The sequence below is a fragment of the Chiloscyllium plagiosum genome, unplaced genomic scaffold (genome assembly GCF_037043375.1).
Source record: "Chiloscyllium plagiosum isolate Xiang-an unplaced genomic scaffold, Cpla_swu_hap1 HiC_scaffold_14, whole genome shotgun sequence".
In the NCBI taxonomy this organism is placed as follows: Eukaryota; Metazoa; Chordata; class Chondrichthyes; order Orectolobiformes; family Hemiscylliidae; genus Chiloscyllium; species Chiloscyllium plagiosum.
The window spans coordinates 126,452,887-126,473,406 of record NW_028270152.1 but is presented as its reverse complement, the minus strand read 5'-3'; the positions used below and the strand labels follow the sequence as shown (position 1 = coordinate 126,473,406).

Genomic DNA, 20,520 nt, shown 5'->3' with positions numbered 1-20,520 from the left:
TTTTTTATTACACCTCACGCTCACTGTAATACAGCCCCAAAAATCTAACCGCACCATTCTTATTTCACTGCTCCATCCATAGTGTCTCACGACCCAAGCCAGACATGGTGTCCTCCTTTCGCACAGCCTTGACCAGCAATGCAACTCCTTCCCCTTTTACTTCCCTCGCTGTCCCATCTGAAGCATCTATATCCTAGAACATTTGGTTGCCAACCATGCCCTTCCTTCAATAAATCTCTGTGATCGCAATAACGTCATATTCCCAGGCACCAACCTATGCCCTAAGTTCATCTGTCTATACTCCATGCATTAAAGTAGGTGCATTTCAGGTCACCAGTTCTTTTGCATTCATCTGCTCTCTGCCTACTCTTCCTTTTTTTAATGCTATCTTCCAGATTCTGAGCGTTTCCAGTTTCCACCTCACTGCCGACTTGTTTAATCTTGTGGTTCCCAGCCCCCTGCCACATTAGTGTAAAACCTCCCCAACAGCAATAGCAAAAACTCCCGAAAGGACATTCGTTCCCGTCTGGTTCAGATGTAGATCGTCAATTTTCTTATAGTCCCACATTCCCCAGAACTGGTCGCAAAATCCAACAAATCTGAAACCCGCCATGCAGCACAATTCCTCAAGTTACGTGTTCATCGTGCCTTTGTTTTATTCATTTCTACGCTGGCAGTCACATGGCACCGACAGTAATCCCGGGATTACTACCTTTGAGGTCCTCCTCTTTAATTTCTCTCCGAGCTCCCTGAATTCTCCCTGCAGCTCCTCATCTCGATTTTTTTTTCGTTGGTGCCTGTATGCACCAAGACAACTGGCTGTTCACGATCCACTTTTCGAATGCTCTTCAGCCGATGGGCGACATCCCTGGACTGAGCACCTGGGAGGCAACATAATTCTCCAGAATTGCTGATGCTCCACAGTGAGTCCACCCGCAGTTCCAGAGTGACCATGCGGTCAAACAAGTGCTGCAGCTGGACACACTTCTTGCAAGTGCAAGTTTAGAAAACCTTTACAAGGATTTGCAAGGTTTGCACTGCTTGGACATGAGAACGAAACTGAATAAGCTTCGTCAGATTCTCAGGAGCTTCAGGTCTTAGATATGGCCTCACAGAAGCTTATAAAACCATGAGGAAGACCGACAAAGTAAATAGTCAGGGAGCACTTTTTCACAAGACACGCGAGTTCAAATCTACATAGCAAACGTTTAATGCGTGAGAGGAAACATTTAAAAGGGATGTGAGGGACATGTTTTTCACACAGAACTTTTGTTGGTGTGGAATGAATTGCCACATTTAGTGGCAGAGTCTGGTGCACTCACAACATTTCAAAGGCATCTGAATGGCTGTATAGACAGGAAGACCTCGGAGAGCGAAGGCACAAATATTGGCAGATATGTATGGATTAATTTCCGTTATCTATTCAGCAAAGGCAAGTTGGATCGCGGGAGTTGTTTCCATGCTCGACAACTTTGAGATGCTCCAGCCACCGGCAACGGTTTGAATACACCATTTGCAAAAAAAAAACGCATGATGTTTGTTACTCAGTCAGCCAGTTTGGCTATTTTGTTTGGAGGGTGGATGGGCCCAACCGATCCAGAGATAAAGGTTTTCCGGATATTTGCTTCCAATGACCATTCTTCTTGACACTTTCCCAAGTTCGTCATCAAAGATTTTGGCTGAAGAAAAATACCTCCCATATCGCATTACCCACTTTGCTCTCCAGCGAATCCAAAAACTGACAGCTCTTAACGTGGAACAGAATTAAAACTGAATAGGCAGTACCATGATCAGACACACCGAAGTTTAAGTGCTGTCTGTGAGGCACTGTGAGTCGTCTCTGACATGAACCGCTCACACAAGTAACAGCGAGGCAATTCCAAACCTACTAGAGATTTAGATTATTGCCAAGTCCCAGAAAGTGCTCAAGTATCATATAAAAAAAAGAACAACAACGAACTATTAAAAGTGAACATTTCCAATTATATCCGTGATGAAATTAGGCCATCAATGCGCCGGTGCCCCCATCTGATCGAGAGAGCCAATCACCTTTCTCCCTCACCAGGACAGTAATGAAGGAAATGAAGGTCTAGCAACGTTTCACATCGCGATTGCCCACCTTTTCGCCACAGCATCAAAAAGCGGCCAACAGATTCAATGCAGGATCTTCTTTCGAAATAACGGTGAAATAACTATGTCTATTCACTTTTAGAGTAAACGGGGAACAACACAAATTGTCTGGAATATGAATAACCAACATAGACTACTTGGGTCCCAGATTCTACTGATGCACAGACTTTCACATGAAAAGGTACCGTGGGTGATTGCCCTCCACCCAGAAATCTTCTGGCTGCCTTCTGTTTGCCCTGTCACATTAAACTTGTGCTGCTCTAATCGAATTTGGTTCTTGCCATTTGTCCGTATTGCAACTAGGGATAGCTGGTGGTGGCAACTCGTGACTGCCACACAAATTCTTTGCCAAAATTGGATTGTCCTGCAACGTGATTCGCAGTGCACGAACTTCGCAACGAGGATATGCCACGCGGCAAGTTAAAAAGCACGCTTCCATTTATTAAAGTAAGTTTCTGGGAACTGACAACCAGATTCCTCCTTACACTCGGAATTATGACAACACATAAACCAACAGCCTCTCTTAGAGACAAGTGACCAATGCCCATCTTGTGCCGGACAAACATAGTTGACAAGATTGCACGCAGGAACTGCACAGAAAACTATAGAGGAGAAGCAGACAGACGACCATCGAGCTGCATTCATGCAGTTCTGTTACCCTGTAAACCCCATGCACAGCTGTTCCTTGTAGGTACACACAGGGCACTGAGTGTCTCCGACTCCGGGACTTGGAACTCGGATTATATGACCGTCTGCAGCACTGGTTACTTCCTTGTGTGAGGTAACTCCCGATGGAACATATGTAAAACATGATAGCCCATTGAGAAATACATCCAAAATAGTACCCGAGAGACGTATTTCTGTTGTCCTTCAGGTCCAAGAACACTCAGATCAATAGCTCCCTTGATTACCTCTGCTGGTCATGTTTGCAAAGAGATCTAGCAAATTGCCAAGTGTGATTTTCCTTTCAATCAACAATTTTGACCCAGTTTGGCAGCAAATATCTTTTCCTAACTTTGTGTTTTTCTTCTTTTACATTGGTGTCTCGCACCTTACAATTGACAGCAGAGTTAGGAGAGGACATGGAAGCATTTAGCCTATCAAGTAAGCGAGAGCTTTCAATGAGATCATGGCTGATTTGGTTAATGCTCAACTCTGCTTTTTAGTCAGTACTCATGGCCGAGTGGTTAAGGTGATAGGTTAAAAATCCATTCAGGTTTCCCCGCGTAGTTCCGAATCCAGCTGACTCTGCTATGAATGACTTGCTGCTGGGCGAATTTTCGCTTAAAGATCAAAAACCCTATTTTGCAAACCAGGCCGGTCATTTAATTAGACTTTGGAACTCGAGTTCTTCATCAGAAATGTTCCATATTTAAAACATTATCTCTGTTTCTCTTTCCAGATACACTGCTCGACACATCGGGTTTCTGCAGTTGTTATTGAACGTCCTCAGCAGAAGTGCTGCTTTTCATTAGATTACATTAATCCCTATCCTGTGTTCTCTGACTCGGGTCAGTGGCAACACTTCCTCCTGCTCGTCAAAGTGCTCATTCCCCACCGCTCCCTCTCCCATCATTACAAACAACCGCAGGAAATTTCCACTTAACCATCTTTGTTCCAAAGTGAAACTCACCAGCCTCGGGAATCTCTCCACCAAACGGGACTACTCATCACTGGACATGGTGCAGACCAGAGGTTTCCGAAGCTTTACTGTGAAAATATTGTCAATTGGCAGTTGGAAAAATGTTAAGGAGCCAAACCAATCCAGGCGCCAGCTTTGGGAATCTTGTGAAACTCTTTGGGAAGTGGGATCAGAGGAGAATGCAGAAGGGTGAACTGTCGGACCGAGCAGAGGCCAGAATATTGACTCTGATGTTGTCGGGACAGGAACTGGTCTGAGACATTGAAAAAAATTCTCACCCCTGCACATGGGGAATAGAAACTTCAACTGGACTCTGCGACAATGAAAATCTCTGGAACACACAAGGCACTGAGTGGCAAAAAGGGAGATTATCCCTGATGGAGGTGACCTGGTTCCCAGTGACATGGGTGTGTCTGTCTTGGGGGTATCAGACTGTTAAAATGTCTCCATAATGAATGGTTCAGTCTTTCATTTGGAAAAGAAAAACTGATAGAGGACAGTAGTCGTTCAGGGAATGGCACATTGAATTTGGAATTCAGTCACGGACTGCTTTAGAGGATTGTCGAATTTGTTAGATTGGAAGTTTCAGCGCATTCGACCGTTAACTGAATCGTCCTTGTGGAACATAGTACAGAATCTTTCCGTTGAATTAGCAGGATCTAGCATTGACTGATGGGGCCACAGCACGTGGCAGGACGTGGTAACACGAAATTAAAATGCTCTGAGCTCAAACACAAGAAGCATGCTCTTTCTGTGTGGTGGATCAACAATACAGCATTTTAAAGAAGTTTAAGCAACGATCCTTCAATGTACAGGACATGCAATGCCAGGATGCGACACCAGTCTAGTCTCGTTCTTACCAGGTGCTTTAACTAATTCATCAACGGTGTCAGCGCAGACGATGCTGTTCATATCCATATGTGTATTTAATTAGCTGTTCAGTCACAGTAACTTGGACATTTGTTACTTTATTAAAGCTGCTCCATAAGAATTTAAACTAACCTCCGCTGATACAGAAAAGAAACGTTCACACTGGACATTCTCCAGTGCAAATGCACAGAAAGAGCCAATCTCGTATTGCGTTCATTTCAAACTGATATATTCATCTGTTTAATCCGACAGGATAAAAAAGATACGTTCATCCTCTAGGGGCCCATTAACCACGTTAATATGCACAGAGGGAATACAACGTCAATAGAACAGTATCATTGTGGTGAATTGATCAGCAGTGTTGTGTAAGTCAGTGTAAACAGTGGCCAGGATAGGCTGACCCATTAATGCCAACAGTGAGCCTTGCATCACCACTTCCTCTCTCACTTACAGCCTCACGCCCTCCAGTCATGATTGCCTTTCACTTTACTCAAACACCCTGCTCCACTACTCCCTTCTCCCGATCGCTGCGGGCGTCCACGTAGAACCTGCAGATGTTCGAAACTCATTCGTGGCGTATAGACGTCACTCAATGGCATTGGATTCACTGCCCATCCCTAATTAGTCCAGTGATTGAGATGATGAGTTACTGTACAGAAACTTGAGTGACCTTAACATAGAGGTACAGCCAAGATACTGTTAGCGAGGGAGTTCCAGGATTTAGGAATAGCCAGATACTTCCAACTCAGAAAGGCGAGATCCCGGATAGGTGATTTGCGGTCACAGTTTTCTCTTGTTTCTGCTGCTATTGTCCTTAGAGATAGATGTAAACCATCACAGGATTGATTCTGGCAAACAAAATAAGAACACTGCATCTACTGTCGTTTGTGGAAGTGAGTTCCAAACCTCTCCCAAATATTGTGTGTCGAAGTGCTCACTAACATCTGTCCTGAATACTCTGAACTTCATTTTCAGACTCATTGCAGAATCCACAGCGAACTGAAACAGTTTATCGCTTCATTTTAGTGTCTTGCATTACTTCTCTCAGGTTACCACTTAACATTCAAAGTTGTCGCAAAAACAGGCTTCATTTGTATATCAGAAACAGAAATGGCTCAGCATGTATTACATCATCTGTGGGATAGCAAGAGTTAATGTTTCACTTCCGTTTACCATTCTTTGCAACTGACTTGCCGGATTTCTTATCATACCTACAAACGGTATGAAACCGGAACGGATGACAGAACACAGAGATTAGGAAGTTCTGCATTTGCAGTGACATCGGGAGTCTCTATCACTAGAGAATTGTAAGGAGACTACTGTTCAGTGAACTGATATCGCACTTCCTGTGTCTAAATAAGGAAACCTGTCAGTGAATTGGAGACTTTATTGTTCAAAAGTTTAAACCAAAGAGCAGATCAGCAGCAGACTAAAACAAGTGCAATTGTCATAATGCCTTATAAGGAACGCCAATGAAGACCAAGATAGTGAGGATCACCTTCTCCACATGTTTGAACTGTTTGATGCAGTTTTCTGTGCGACGTTATCTCTCCTTTCAGGCAACTGACAAGCTCCTTGGTTGAAAATCTGAGTTGATGCATCACCAAAAGTGTTGCATTGTACTGTGTGTAAGCAGCTTGCGGAGACTGAGACTGTAGCATTGCTCACATTTTTTTTGTTTTTTATTCAAATTTCTGAGAAATGAAGAAGCTTAATAACAAGCTTAATCCCAGTTTTGGAGAAGCATTGCTCATCAGTACATGATAATCAGCTCACGTGAAGATATTCCAGAATTGATATCAGAGACCTAATTCAAACCCTTCAACGATAGATACCATGAATTCTAAGTTGAAATTCTATGTTTAATGCCTTTAACCCATTACAACTTACCATGGAAAATCCCTTCCGATTCGCCTCTACCCCTTAGGGAAGTAAAGCTGCTATTCTTATTTGCTCCAAAATACATGTGACTCCAGACGCACAGAAACTGGATTGGTTGTTGCAGGTCAGTTATCTAAACTCCACGACCTCACTTCAGGAATTATTCAAGGTTCTGTTCGTTAATAAATGTCCAGAGTTCAGCGGCATTCTTTCCTCCTCAACTCCTGCAGCATTCCATTTCACAATGCAGCAGAATTCTGGCAATGTGAAGGGCTGGGCAGACAAGTGAAATGAATTTCACACATCCTGATTAAGATAATCCAATCAACACCTCTGGAAATTCACTGGTGTTGCCATTACCTAGTCTTCAACGATCAACAATCTGGGAGTTACTTTTAACCCCAAAATGAACTGTCCTCCATACATAAATAATTAGATTAGATTAGATTACTTACACTGTGGAAACAGGCCCTTCAGCCCAACAAGTCCACACCACCCCGACGAAGCACAACCCACCCATACCCCGGCATTTACCCCTTACCTAACACTAGGGGCAATTTAGCATGTCCAATTTACTTGACCTGCACATCTTTGGACTGGGGGAGGAAACCGGAGCACGCGGAGGAAACCCACGTCGACAACGTGCAAACTCCACACAGTCAGTCGCCTGAGATGGGAATTGAACTCGGGTCTCTGGCGCTATGAGGCAGCAATGCTAACCACTATGCCACCGTGCCGCCCGTAATATGTCTACAAGAGCAGGCCAGATGGCAAGAAAACTGCCATCAGTCATGGGCTTTCTGACTCCAATCGCTTCTCTAATACCGAGAAGGCTCACGTCAAGTGTGTGATGGAATACTCCCCGATTGACTGAACAAATATATCGACAACATACCTCAAGATGTTGGACAGTGCCATTATGAAACATTCGTACAAAAGGATAATGCTGCGGACATTTAATAACTAAAATGAAAGCAGAAAGTGCTGGAGAAGTTCGGCAACTCTAACAGCATACTTGGAGAGCAATACAGTTAACTTTTTGAGGCCAAAATGACTCTTCTTCAGAACAGTACTGAAGAGAGGACATGTAGGACAAGAAACATTACTTCTCTGACACTTTTCACAGTTGCTACCAGGTCGGCTGAGTTTCTTCAGAACGTTCCATTCCATGGCAATTGAGCCAGTTCGATTGGCTCTTTATGTACAAGTTCAATCCATTCACCACTGTCGCAGCTTTTTGATTCATCAACAATTTCCATTTGACAGCACACTCCAACTCTAGTACTACTATCGTCCTAAAGACAAAGGAAGTAAACGAATGGGAAAATCATTATCTGCATGTTCGCTTCCAAGGTACTAAACATCACAATTGGATAGGTATTCCTTCAGTCAGTCCTTCACTGTCCCAGTGGATCAGAGGGTTGCTCTCCTCCCCCACTTCAAAACATCCAAATATTTAATGAACTCTTCAAATAAACTTTGTCAAACTCAATTGTTAGAAGGCCAACACTGACGGGGAGGTGAGAAAACCTTCACAAAAATGTAACGCTTAAGCTACAGAGTTAAGAGGAGCAGTTTGGAAATATGTATCCCTGTGTTCTTGCAGCAGATTCATGTAATCTGACATTTGAGATAGGCTGAGTCAGCAACTTGCCATGAATAGAAATGTTGAATTTGGTGATGCATTCTCACTGGAGGTATTTTCCAGCCATGATTCTGTTTCAATTAAATTTGCACAGTCGTCAATTCCAATTGAGATGAACACTTGCCAGTTAACTTTGACACAGATAATTAGCGTGAATCCATCATTCACCATTTTACTAGCAAGCTGCTGAGTTGTACCATGCCTTACGCTGTTAAAGTATCGACGTTATGAAATAGAATCATACCATTCCTACAGTGTGGAAACAGGTCATTAGGCCCAACAAGTTCACACGCAACCTCTAAGGAGTATTCCACCCACAGCAATTTCCCTTCCCTATTACTTTGCACTGCTCTTGACCAACACATTCTGGAGAACGAGGTACAATTTAGCATATCCAATTTTTCTAACCTGCATATCTTTGGACTGTAGGAGGAAACTGGAGCAACCCGAAGAAACCCACGCAGACACAGGGAGAATATGCGAACTCTAAACGGTCGCCTGAGGCTGTAATCGAATCCAGGTCCTTCATGCTGTAAGGGGCAGCAGTGCTAACCAACGAATCACGAAAGCTAACTTCCAACCTTAGTAGAGCCATTCTTCCGAATAAGCCTGATATCAAAGAGATACACCTCTCCATAGCTATTTTGCAGCAAAAGGTAGACATAAGTAGACTATACATACTCCAGCACGTGGCTGAAGGTGATCAGTTAGAGGATAGATGTTTTATCATCATTTATGAGCAGCTGACTAAGCTGCGCTACTTAAAGGCTGCAGCAGGAAGTCCTCAATCAAATATGATCTTCTTACCATTCGTCCTGCTGAGACTGCGGTATTTATGTTCATTTAGGCTATGTTATATATTTTCGGTTACACCATTCTCCTGTTAGAAGGCATCCCCCGAGATTTTATTCAATGACTTTGCCTGTTTGATGTTTGGAAAGTCTCTCAGATACTGCCAAAACCTCTTCAAGAAGCTTCCCCTCCCAGAATCAGCTCTTGCCTTCGAACTTCCCCTCATTGTCAGTCCTACTCCATAGAAACTAACTGGAGACAAATACATGTATGATGTCACCGAACAGGCCATCACCGCGCTTCACCCTCTCCCAGGGAGCAGCACGGCTCAGCGTTGGTGATCGATGCCTTGCAAATCCACTTGGGATGATGGGAAGAGTGGTTGTCGTCTACCTATCCACGATCAAAATGAACCTGAATCTGAGAAGTTACCATTCCAATCAGTTTGAAGTACATGCATTAAATGTAGATAAATGAAACTAATTCAACTGTTTATGATATAGATTACGAAACACAAGATTTGATCTTAATGGTAAAAAGCTGTGATTTCCGTAGCGTGAACACTGAATGCACAACTTTAAATTGCGTCAGTGCAGACTTCGAGGTGTAGTTCCTGTGTGAGAATTGGAATATCGTTTGCACACATTCAAAACGACACCTGGAAACATTATTTATCTTTCGGACTGTCTGGAAAATCGCACGATCGCAATAATTTTCGTAAAATCCCAATTGTGTGGAAGTAGGCCGTTCGGTCTATCAAGTCCACACCAAAGCAGCGAAGATTATCTCAACAAAAACCACTTCCTAATCGATCCCCTGCAGTTTCTCACAGCGAAATAACCTGAAGTCCACATACCTGGACAAGTTGGGTATTTTTCCATTTAGCAATCCACCGAAACTACACAGCTTTCATAATGTGGGAGGAAACTCACGCACACATGGGAGGAGTACAAGCACCATACAGACAGTCGCCACAGGCTGGAATTGAACTGGGTCCCTGGCACCGTGTGGTAGAAGTGCAAAGCATGTTTATTCTTCCGTCAGTTCACTGGGTTCAAGATAAATGACATTTAAACAACTCAGGCAAAGCTTTGAAGCATATATCGTCCCTTGAAGTATGTTTTTCTTTGACATTGAACCACATTCCAAAGTACATACATTGCGAAAGAACCGCTTGAACCTTAAGATTTCATCACGAACAACAACAAGTTCAGAATTACATGCGGCAACAGGAGTAAATGAGCTTGAACATAGTATGGAGGGGAAAGTGCGTGTGGTGGTGTTTCCGTGTACCTGCTGTGGAGGTTGCGGTTTTGGACTGCGATGGACCAATTCAGAAATCACACCAGGTTATAGATGCACATGCTTATTTGAAATAACAAGATTTCGGACCAGAGCACTTTCGTTAGGTGTAGTGGGAGGAAATAACACAGAACACTGAATTTAAGGGAAGAGAGATCAAGGGCAGACAGGTCAAAATATCAGGCAAATTGTGGGTGCGGAGTGTGAAAGACTTAGTCTCTGCAAGCGAACAAGAGTGTCAGACAGTGTGAGTAATGTGTCAATAACTGAGTGCCAACAGAATGGTTGATCTATGATCCAACAAAGTGAGGCAAAGAGATAATTACAAACCGTTAAAATAAAGTCCTACTGGAGACAAATCAAGGCACTGGAATGACATGGAACAGAAACAGAAGCAACTGGAAAACCGCTCCACAACAAAAACACCAGAGGAAGGGTCACCAGTTCCGAAACATTAACTCTCATGTTCCTCCACAGATGTCCCCAGACCAGCGAAATACCTGCCCCCTTCGCCACGATGCCCCAGTCCCGTTCCCCCACCCCGCCCAGTAACCATTGCCCTTGCTCCTGGTTTACAGCATTCCCAGTTCTTCTGATTTTTATTTGGCTAGAATCGCATGCTGCGAGTCTGACCCAAATGATCAGTTAGCCAATATTGAACAAAGTGATTAAGGTAGAGAGACAATAACAACTTGTCACTGTGATGGTGTGAAAACAGAACAATAAGGAAGATTTCACAGATACAGAACTTTGTGGTGGGTCACATGTGGTGTGACATTAACCGAATATCATGGTTGATGCCATCACCACAACTAAGGCAGTTGGCGATCCAATTCTGTTTGTCGATTTTGCGTTGTTGTGTACCTCCTTGGCTGACAGTTAGTCGAAGATTGAAAACCGAATGTCCTTGATTGCTGAACTCTTCCCCGACTGGGTGTGAATAATCCTGTCTGGCAATTGTTATGCCGTTACCATTCATCCACTGGCACACCATCTGCATGGTCTCGCCAATATACCATTACTGTGTATCTTGTGGTATCTTGTGGTAACATTGCCTGAGTCACATGAGTATCTGTCGTGTACGTGGTGGGTGGTGTACCAACGGGTGATGGTAGTGTCCATGTCTTGCAAAGGTTGCGAAGGCATGGTGCTGTGGTGTTATGGTTAATGCTATGTGAAGGCTGAGTAGTTTACTGTAAACGGTCGCATGCTATAATTTTGCTGGGTGTTTGAAGGTGAGAATTGAAGTCATGGGGATGTTCTTAGTGAGATACTCATCATCAACGGTGACATTCTGAATCCTGTGAAGAACGTGCTGAACTCCAGGAAAGTACTGACGATGAAAGATACTCTATTATTCGCATCCTCTGAATGTCTTCTGACGAGTTCACAGCAGATTTTCACTGTGGCACACCGGAACTGGCGATCAATCAGTTCAAAATGTACGCCATCATCATGAGTATATCCTTCAAAATCTTTAGGTGTCTGTCGCATTATTCCTCATCTGAGCAGTTCCTGTGCAGGTGAAGCGCTTGTCCTTACAGTATGGCTTCTTTAATATATTTAGGGTGGAAGCTGCAGAAGTGCAGTATCGTGCAGTTATCCTTGGGCTTGCGGTAGAGTGAGATGCTGAGGTGTTATTTCTTAATTTTGGTTTGTGGTGGGTTTGGTTGTATCATCCTTATAAATGGAATAGGCATCCAGTTAAAACCACGAACAGAAATATCAGGAGAATCTCAGCAGATCTTACAGCGTCTATTCAGAGAGAATCAGAGACAAATATTTCAAAACTTCATCAGAACTCGGTAATCTCCCACAGGCACTGCCAAACTGGTTAGTTTCGACAGCAGTTTCTGTTTTTGCTTCAGATTCCAAGAATCCACAGTTCTTTACATTAACCATTAAAGCAATGCAGAAACTTTTTTTTATCGTTCGTCATATCAAAGGTTTCTGTTTGGAAAACATTTTCCTGACCCCATTAGAAACACGAAACGGTGCTGCACAGAAAACAGATGCATTATGAACATCAATCGCTGTCGCCCTGGCGCTATTTAACCAGTAACATTTCAGTTAACGGTCGAATGAGCTGATACTTCCAACCTAACACCTTGAACGATCCTCGAAAGCAGTCTGTGATTGGCCTCCCCCTTCAGGCTGCCATTCCCAGAACGACAACTGTCCTCTATCAGTTTTACTTTTCCGAAATAATGACTGGGACATTCATAATGGAGACATGGGAACAGTCTGATCCCATCCACGACAGATACACCCATGTCACTTGGAACCAGCTCTGCTTCAATCGGGAACATCTCTCTTCGAACCTCTCAGTGTCTTGTGTGGTATCGAGTATTTTCATTGTCCCAGTGTCCACATAAGGTTTGTATTCCTCATGTACAGGACCGAGAATTACTTCAATGTCTCCAATCAGTTCTTGTCCTGAGAACATCAGAATCAATGTCCCGTCCACTTAAAGAACGGGAAGTTGTCCTGACTGTTTCCGATCAGTCTGACAATTCACCCTTCTTCATTCTCCTCTGAGTCCTTTTCCCAAAGAGTTTCTGATGAATCACAAAGCTGGAGACTGGGTGACGTATTTTGCCTTCTTAACATTTTTTCACCTGACAAGTGGCAATATTTTCCCAAATTCTGTTCACAATCGTCTGTATTTCACCATGTCCAGGGATGAGAAGTCCCATTTTGTGGAGGGATTCCCGATGTTGGTAAGTTTCGCTTTGAAGCAAAGATGGTTTGTCAGCAATTTCCTGCGGCTATTTATAATGATGGGAAAATTAGTGGTGGGGATTGGCTCTTCGACGAGCGGGAGGAAGTGTTGCCACTGACCAGAGTTAGTGAACGGAGGACTGGGGTAAAAGGAATCTATTCAAAAGCAGCACTTCTGCACAGTACATTCAAAGAATACTGCAAAATCTCGATGGGTCTGGCAGTAACTGTGAAAAGAGAAACGGAGATTTATGTTTTAAGTGTGTTGCATTTTTGATTAATAACTTGAGTATGCTGAGTCTAATCAACTGACCGGTCTTGTTTGTTGAGACGAGATTTCTGAACTGTGAGTGAAAACTCGTCCAGCATGACATCATGAAAACTGAACCAGCAGAATTCGAACCTGTGGAGGGAAGCCCCAATGGAGTTCTCATCCATCACCTGTATCACGCGGCCATGACTACACGCGTGCAATGCTGTCTTAGTATGTCTTATGTAACGGAAAGTTCCAACCTGAAACACCAGGATTTGGCTTTTCCTGGTACCCCAGTATTCGCTGTCACACTCTCTTGCTTTCGAAAGGAGGAGGATGCTGGGGTGCCAAGAAAAGCCAAATCCTGGTGTTTCAGGTTGGAAATTTCCATTACATAAGACATACTAAGACAGCATTGCGCGCATGTAGTCATGGCCGCATCAATTTGAATTGCACACATATTGATGAGAGATAAAGTGGATGGGTAGGATCCATTTTCATGTGCAGAGAGGTGAATAAACACAGCACTGGATCGCGAAAGAAAAATGTCCTTGCATTAGGGCGGCACGGTGGCACAGTGGTTAACACTGCTGGCTGACAGTGCCAGAGACCCGCGTTCAATTGCCACCTCAGGCGACTGACTGTGTGGAGTTTGCACGCTCTCCCCGTGTCTGTGTGTGTTTTCTCCGGGTGCTCCGGTTTCCTACCACCGTCCAAAGATGTGCAGGTCAGGTCAGGCGAATTGGCCATGCTAAATTGCCCGTAGTGTTAAGTAAGGAGTAAATGTAGGGGTATGGGTGGGTTGTGCTTCGGCGCGGCAGTGTGGACTTATGGCCCGAAGGACCTGTTTCCACACTGTGAGTAATCTAATTTGTCTGGCCCTATTCACTGCCAGTAGAATTACGCTCATTCAAGTCTTCTTGAAAAAATTCACCACTGGCAAATCTGATGCGCAAATTAGGTCTACTATTTTTAATCAGAGGTCAAAATATGAAAGTGTTTCAAATACACGGAGCGGCACTGGAGAGTGCAGACCTACCTTCAGGGGCTTATTCTGCTCTGATGTACACCTCCGAGAAATTGGAACGAGAGTGCGTTCTCACAGCTGAAGGGATCAAACATTTAAGAAAATGATGAGGAGGATATTCACTCTTTCAGAGTTTAACAAAACTGTGGGTTTCCTAACAACAGAGGGCTGTGAAGGCGAGGTGTATACAAGGCTGTGGTAGACAGACATGGAGCATCACGGAGATGAGGATAAAAACGGGGGCTGAGAATTCACCAAATCAGCCATGATCTCATTGAATTTTGTCGCAGACTTGATAGGCTAAATTGCTTCCATCAGCTCTCGTATCTTTGCCGTCATTTGGAAGATACCGGACACCATTTTAAAAGAAGAAAAGCACAACTTTAGGGTGAGGTGGTTTCAGTCAAACTGAATCAAAATTATTTATTGAGCGAAAAATCACACTTGGCATGTTTCCAGATTTCTTTGCTAGCATGACTAGCAGAGTTGATCAAGGTCGTCTGATTGTACTTGGGCATGAAACAAACAAAGATTTGTGACATAATCTTCATTTTCTTTATGTCAAGAGTAATATCTTTCCTGATGGTCACAACAAAGGAGATGGTTTCCAAGAAAAGACAGTTACTAAGTCAGCTGTAAACTAATCAATGACCAAAATATGGCTCGCGTTGTTCTCTGGGACAAATATGATTTATTGATTATTGTCATCCAAGCTTTTTTTTTACCATTGAACCGTGAGTGGGAGATGGGAAACTAAGATCACCCGTAACTATTGCCATCTTTTATCACTCACATGTAGTATTTTTTTTCTTGTACGTAGTGGTTACTGCGAGTGCACTTGTAAACTCCACCTGCGGATAACTTCTTTCCTCACTGGTCCTCATTTCTACACAAACACGTTTTATATCCTTATCTCCTGAATCAAAGTAACATGCAACCAATTGATAAATGTCACTAATAGCTTGGCATTTCACACGCTTCCGTTTGTCACCTTCCAATGTAAATTAATAATTTGCCGTGTTGCAATTGCACACAATAAGAGATAACAAAAAACAGGGAGGTGTACCAGGTTAGCAAACGCACGTTATTGAAGCTAAAACGCAGGTTTCTGCCTAAAGTACGATCACCGAAGCATGCACCGAACCGTCAGGAAGCACACAATAAGTCCAGTTCCTGAGGGCACGACAGGAACAGCACCAGAAAAACCACCAAAATACTTCTTTCGGCTAATATTTTGGATGTACATCTCAATGAGCAATCGAGTTTTACATATGTTCCAACAGTAGTTACAACATAAGGAATTAACCAGTGCTGCAGACGGTCCAAGCCCCTGAATCAGAAACACTCAATGCCCTACATACAACTACAAGAACATCTGCCCGTGGCGGAGACGGGCTGGTTGAAGTTCATCTTTGCAGCTCGCTAGTTGTCTGACTGTTTCTCCGATATAGTGTTTCGTGCAGTCCCTGCGTGGAATCTTGACAAACACATTTGTCCTGCACAAGATGGGCATTGGATATTGTTTTCTGCTGAGCTTTCCCTCAGCGAGGCTGTTGGTTTATGTGCTGTCCTAAGTCCGTCTGTTCAGAGGAGTCTGGCGATCAGTTTCCAGAAATTTATTTTAATAAAGGGAAGCATGGTGTTTCAATTGCTTTATGGCATATCCTAGTTGACAATTTAGTGTGCCAGACATCTGGGAATGCAGTTGTGGGATACATATTCTTGTATGAGGATGAGGATGAGGATAAAAACGGGGGCTGAGAATTAACCAAATCAGCCATGATCTCATTGAATTTTGGCGCAGACTTGATAAGCAAGATTGCTTCCATCAGCTCTCGTATCTTTGCCGTCATTTGGCAGATACCGGACACCATTTTAAAAGAAGAAAAGCACAATTTTAGGGAGAGGTGAATTTAGTCAAACTGAATCAAAATTATTGATTGAGTTAAAAATCACACTTGGCATGTTTCCAGATTTCGTTGCTAGCATGACTAGCAGAGTCGATCAAGGACGTCTGGTTGTACTTGGGCATGAAACAAACAAAGATTTGTGACATAATCTTCATTTTCTTTATGTCAAAAGTAATATCTTTCCTGATGGTCACAACAAAGGAGATGGTTTCCAAGAAAAGACAGTTACTAAGTCAGCTGTAAACTAATCAATGACCAAAATATGGCTCGCGTTGTTCTCTGGGACAAATATGATTTATTGATTATTGTCATCCAAGCTTTTTTTTTACCATTGAACCGTGAGTGGGAGATGGGAAACTAAGATCACCCGTAACTATTGCCATCTTTTATCACTCACATGTAGTATTTTTTTCTTGTATGTAGAGGTTACTGCGAGTGCACTTGTAAACTCCACCTGCGGATAACTTCTTTCCTCACTGGTCCTCATTTCTACACAAACACGTTTTATATCCTTATCTCCTGAATCAAAGTAACATGCAACCAATTGATAAATGTCACTAATAGCTTGGCATTTCACACGCCTCCGTTTGTCACCTTCCAATGTAAATTAATAATTTGCCGTGTTGCAATTGCACACAATAAGAGATAACAAAATACAGGGAGGTGTACCAGGTTTGCAAACGCACGTTATTGAAGCTAAAACGCAGGTTTCTGCCTAAAGTACGATCACCGAAGCATGCACCGAACCGTCAGGAAGCACACAAAAAGTCCAGTTCCTGAGGGCACGACAGGAACAGCACCAGAAAAACCACCAAAATACTTCTTTCGGCTAATATTTTGGATGAACATCTCAATGAGCAATCGAGTTTTACATATGTTCCAACAGTAGTTACAACACAAGGAATTAACCAGTGCTGCAGACGGTCCATGCCCCTGAATCAGAAACACTCAATGCCCTACATGCAACTACAAGAACATCTGCCCGTGGCGGAGACGGGCTGGTTGAAGTTCATCTTTGCAGCTCGCTAGTTGTCCGACTGTTTCTCCGATATAGTGTTTCGTGCAGTCCCTGCGTGGAATCTTGACAAACACATTTGTCCTGCACAAGATGGGCATTGGATATTGTTTTCTGCGAGCTTTCCCTCAGTGAGGCTGTTGGTTTATGTGCTGTCCTAAGTCCGTCTGTTCAGAGGAGTCTGGCGATCAGTTTCCAGAAATTTATTTTAATAAAGGGAAGCATGGTGTTTCAATTGCTTTATGGCATATCCTAGTTGACAATTTAGTGTGCCAGACATCTGGGAATGCAGTTGTGGGATACATATTCTTGGCAAATAATTTGTGTGGCCATCACTAATTGCCACGGCCAGCAGTTCCGAGTAGCTATACGTACAGACAGCAAGCATCCTCGAGAGTAGCACAACAGTAATAGGACAGGGCAATCAGAAGGCAACCAGAGATTTTCTAGAAGCAGGGCACCCATCCATGGATTCCATCAATAAACACATTGATCAGGATCCAATCTGCAACACCAACAACCGGACCCAGCGGCAATGAAACTAAATTAATTCCAAACGCCACAGCACAGTAGGCCTCACAACAGGCTCTGCAACCCTGAGGATGTTACCCAGAACTGTGAGGATCCCATTTCCCAGCACCGCAAAACATTCCAACAACATCTCCATGAAGCACACGAGCTTCGCATCTTTCTGATCCAAAGCACTCCGATTTTTCACAGCAGAGAATTGTACACTGAACTCCCGCGTGCAAGGTGAGGATGCCAAACCCAACACAATCAATAATGGCAGAGAGCGCGAGGGCAACAATTTCCATTGTCATATGGACAGCCACAAACACTCTCTTTGAAAGGTACCTTTAAATATGAAAGTCTGTGCAGCAGTATAATCGGGAAACCGATTATATTTCATATTTCAGAAAATTTCCTTTGTTCACCGTTTTCCCTGAAAGTGAATGGATATTACTATTTCATTGCTGATATTAAACCAGATTCTGCATTGTATCTGCTCGCCGTTTTTGTTGTTGCAGTGGCGAAAAGGTTGGCAATCACGATGAGAAATGTTTTTTGTATTTCTCTCATTTTTTTCATTACTGTCCTGGTGAAGGGGGCTGATGATTGGTCCTCTCGATCAGATGGAGTCATCAGCGCATTGTTGACCTAATTTCATCACGAGTGAAATTGGTAAACTTCATTTTTCATGGGTTATTGCTGTTCCGTTTTGTTTTATGTTTGTTGAGCACTTCCTGTGACTTGGCAATCCACGAAATCTCCAGTATGTCCTGAATTGCCTCGCTGCCGTTTCTCTGAGCAGTTCATGACATAATCGGATTGCACTGCAACAAAGTCAGCATGCATGCTTCGGTGTGTCTGGCAATGGTCCACCCTCTCAGTTTTGCTTCTGTTCCACATGAAGAGCTGTCAGTTTCTGGATTCGTTGGAGAGCTGAGGGGAGTAACATTATCCGTGCGGTATTATTCTTCAGCCAAACTCTTTGATGGCAAAGTTGGGAAGGTGCCAAACGAATGGTCATTGGCAGCAAACGTCCGGAAAGACCCTCACCTCTGGGTCAACTCGTCCCATCCACCCTCCAAAAACATCGGAAAACGCGCTGACTGCATAACAAACAGAGTGATTTTTTTTGCAAATGGTCCATTAAAACTGGTGCCAGCTGCGGGAGCACATCAAAGTTGCCGAGCACAGAAAAAGACCCTACTATCGAACATGTCCCTGCTGAACAGATAACCGAAATTAATTGAACCATATTTGACAAAATGTGTTCTATATCTCTCCGAACGCTTCCTGTCTATATACCCATTCGGATGCCATTGAATTTGCCTTAAATGTGGCAAATCATTCCGCACACACAAAAATGTCTGAGTGAACTCGCTGAGTTTCTGCATGACACCATGACCAAACATTGGGCCAAAGTTGGAAACTGCGACTAGAATAGATGGCTCTCTGATTAGCCGCAAAGCACAAAGGACGGAATGGCCTTTTCCCGCTTTGTAAATCTTCGAAGACAAGTTGAAAATAATCTGCAACAAAAATGTTCTTGTGAGTATTTACTTGTGAAGATTCGGTACACTCAGCACCGTGGCCCGGATCGTATTCCCGCTCATGGAATGGTTGTATTGTTCAGCAAACATATCGGTGTACCAGTACTTCTGCCGATTTCCCGATGCTGGCAGGTCATTGGTTTTGTCCAAAACATTATGAAGGTTAACATAAAACAAATAGCTGCAGGTGCTGGAAATCTGAGCCCAAAACGAAAATTGTTTGCGGAACGCAGCAGGACTGGCAATAGAAAGGTCGACTTTCCTGCTCTTCGGATTCTGCCTGACCTGCTGTGCCTTTCCAGCATCACTCTGAACTTAAATCTGGTTTCCAGCATCTGCAGTCCTCACTTTTGCCTAGTTCCTTCAGTGTCCCTGGTTCCCAATTCAAGAACTCCATCCCTAGCGGTTTCATGTCTGTACCTCCACGCTGAGGAGTTGAAGAGTGGAGAAAAGTAAATCACCCCCTCCATCTCTGGGGTAATTAGGGACTGAAAATGAATCGTGTCACATTGAAATATATCTAGATGCGACTTAATCTTCGTCTTTTATTGGGAACCATCTCTTTCATTGTAACCATCAGGAAAGAACATTTCGTTCGCCAGAAACAGAAATGAATATGTCACTAACCTTTGTTTGCTTCAGGTCCAAGAATACTCAGATCAATAGCTCCCTTGCTTACCTCTGGTGGTCATGTTCGCAAAGAGATCTAGCAAATTACCAAGTGTGATTTTCCTTTCAATAAATAACTTTGACTCAGTTTGGCTGCAAATATCTTTTCCTATCTTTGTGCTTTTCTTCTTTTACATTGGCGTCTCGCACCTTACAAATGACAGCAGAGTTAGGAGAGGAGATGGAAGCATTTAGCCTATCAAGTCAGCGAGAGCTTTCAATTAGATCACGGCTGATTTGGTCAATGCTCAACCCGGCTGCGCTGTTTGTAGTCATGGCCGAGTGGTTAAGGCGACGGATTAAAAATCCATTGGGGTTTCCCCACGTAGGTTCGAGTCGTGCTGACTACGTTATGAATGCTTTCCTGCTGGAGCAATTTTCGCTCAAAGTTCAGAAAACCGATTTTGCAAACCAGGCCGGTAATTTGATTAGACTTGGGAAACTCGAGTTCTTCATCAGAAATGTTCCATATTTAAAACGTTTACTCTGTTTCTCTTTCCAGATACACTGCTCGACACATCGGGTTTCTACAGTTGTTATTGAACGTCCTCAGCAGAAGTGCTACTTTTCATTACGTTCCTTTAATCCCTGTCCTCTGTTCTCTGA

At 43.4% G+C, this 20,520-nt stretch overlaps 1 non-coding gene across 1 annotated transcript; it reads left to right on the top strand.

Moving 5' to 3' along the window:
- Positions 1–20,182: 20,182 nt before the first annotated feature.
- trnaf-aaa (transfer RNA phenylalanine (anticodon AAA)) lies at positions 20,183–20,264 on the top strand. The gene has a single exon. It is a non-coding gene; the product is annotated as a tRNA-Phe (tRNA).
- Positions 20,265–20,520: the final 256 nt, after the last annotated feature.